Source organism: Octopus bimaculoides, chromosome 15 (assembly GCF_001194135.2).
Source record: "Octopus bimaculoides isolate UCB-OBI-ISO-001 chromosome 15, ASM119413v2, whole genome shotgun sequence".
Lineage (NCBI taxonomy): Eukaryota > Metazoa > Mollusca > Cephalopoda > Octopoda > Octopodidae > Octopus > Octopus bimaculoides.
Window position 1 is genome coordinate 58,081,260 of NC_068995.1, and position 2,517 is coordinate 58,083,776.

The following is a 2,517-nucleotide window of genomic DNA, read 5'->3' on the forward strand; positions in this document are numbered from 1 at the left end:
TACATACACACGCTCACACACACACACACACTGTAATAAATGATACAAACTATTCATTCTAAAATTAAAGACCTAGTGATATCAGTCTTTTACTTTTCTTTAAACAAACATCAACTTTCTGCTATTCCAGGTTTTGCAATAATCATTAAAAAATAGCAAGTGGAATCATTCACTCATGTTGAAGTATACTTGCCTTTTCCTGCCCTGCCTCACACGTATCACAATGTGGCAGTCAGCAGAACTAGAAAGAAACATATTTTGCAACTGCACGGAGTAAATAATCACAATCAAGTAATTCTTTTTCAGAATAAAATTTTCAGTAAAAGTTTTACTGATAAAAGAATTATTAAATAATACCTGCATCGTCTCTGTCTGCTCAGTATTGTTGTGTGATCGTTTTGCTGCATTTTGGATCAATTTTCATTTTGGGTACTATTAAAGGATATCTTAAAGAGAAAAAGTTGTTTTTTTCCTTCAGATTGTTCACTGCAAAATCTATCACATGTATACATATCTAAAAAAAAACAAATTTTTCTACATTTTAACTTTATTAAATTATCATTCCTATTACTTTGAAGTAAAGTACATCTTCTTCAATATTGATGTACTCAGTTTTTGCCTCTTTGGTTACAGGTAAAGTGGCAAAGAAATCTGCTGGTTTGTTCACTTGTCCCAGAGATGTGGTGAACACACTTTGGAACTGTTTGATCATCATCATCGTTTAACATCTGCCTTCCATGCTAGCATGGGTTGGATGATTTGACTGAGGATTGGCGAACCGGATGGCTGCACCAGGCTCCAAATGAGTTGGCAGAGTTTCTACAGTTGGATGCCCTTCCTAGCACCAACCACTCCGAGAGTGTAGTGGGTGCTTTTATGTGCCACCAGCACGAAGGCCAGTCAGGCGGTACTGGCAACGGCCACGCTCAAAATGGTGTATTTTACATGCCACCTGCACAGGAGTCAGTCCAGCGGCACTGGCAACGACCTCGCTCAAATGCTTTTTCACGTGCCACCAGCACAAGTACCAGTAAGGCGACGCTGGTAACAATCACACTCAAATGGTGCCATTTACGTTCCACTGGCACAGAAGCCAGATGGCTGCTCTGGCAATGATCAGGCTCAGTTAGTGCTCGTGCCATCACGATTTCGATTTCACTTCCTCCAACAAGTCTTCGCAAGCCGAGTTTAGTGTCTAATGAAGGAGAGGTTGGCATAGATGCCAGTCATCGAATTTGGTTCGATTTAGATTTCACTTTCCTCAACAGGTCTTCACAAGAAGAGCTTAGTGTCCAATGAAGGAAAGGTACGCATAAGTGGGCTACAACCCTGGCAGAGGCCTCGGATTATGGTCTCACTTGGCTTGCCTGGTCTTCTCACGCACAGCATATTTTCCAAAGGTCTCGGTCACAAGTCATTACCTCGGTGAGGCCTAATGTTCAAAGGTCGTGCTTCACCACCTCATCCCAGGTCTTCCTGGGTCTACCTCTTTCACAGGTTCCCTCAACCTCTAGGGTGTGGCACTTTTTCACACACACACACACACAGATATACATATATATATACACACACATACACCCTGCGAATGGACAGAGATTTAGAGACGTATTACTCAAAGCCTTTGACGAAATAGAAGGGGATATAGCTTCACACGATGTAGAAGACAACAGGAGGTTTCTACAGGACAACTTGCTAAGGGCCACTGACCAAATCTGTGGATGGTGCAAAGTCCCCTCTCGACCGAAAATAACGTGGTGGTGGAAGAATGTTGTTGACAAGGCTATTAGAGAAAGGAAACAGGCTTGGAAAAACTGGAAGAACGGTGGTAGAAGGAAATTGTATCAGACTGCCAGAAGGGAAGCTAGGAGACAGGTTTATTTAGCCAGAGGGGAAGCAGATAAGAAAAAAATTGCCAATATTCTGAGCTGTGAGGACCAAAGACTTGAGGTATTTCGTGTTGCAAGACAGCGTGTGATAGAGAACCGTGATGTCGTGGGAGAGAAATGTGTTCGCATGGATGATGGTTCACTTGCACTAAACGAGGCTGCAAAGAGAGAGGTTTGGAGACACCACTATGAAAGGTTGCTCAATAAAGAGAATGAATAGGAGAAAGAGAGTCTGCCGAATGTCAACCCAACAGAGGGACCAGCTATCCGAATTGACAGTACCTTGGTAGATAAAGCAATTAAGAGAATAAAGACAGGGAAAGCCCCCAGCCGATCAGGAATCACACAGAGATGCTCAAAATATCTAGCGGTGTTGGCTATAGCCTAGTCACCCGTATAGTTAACAACTAATTAGCAACAACTAGTGACCGAGACCTTTGGAAATATGCTGTGCTTGAGAAGACCAAGCAAGCCAAGTGAGACCATAATCCGTGGCCTATGCCAGGGGTGTAACTAGCCCACTTATGAGTACCTTTCCCTCATATATATATATATATATATATATATATATATATATATATCATCATCATCATCATCATCGTTTAACGTCCGCTTTCCATGCTAGCATGGG

At 42.2% G+C, this 2,517-nt stretch overlaps 1 protein-coding gene across 3 annotated transcripts in view; it reads right to left on the minus strand.

Annotated features, from left to right (window-relative positions):
• Positions 1 to 2,517, minus strand: part of LOC106882512 (uncharacterized) — a 146,243-nt gene that overhangs the window by 128,121 nt on the left and 15,605 nt on the right. The window contains exon 1 of one of the 3 annotated variants that reach the window (XM_052973389.1): positions 358 to 446. The exons of the other annotated variants lie outside the window; for them this stretch is intronic. The gene's annotated coding sequence lies outside the window, so the exon portion shown is untranslated. Of the gene's footprint in view, positions 1 to 357; positions 447 to 2,517 lie in introns of those variants that run through there. 3 annotated transcript variants of the gene reach the window in all.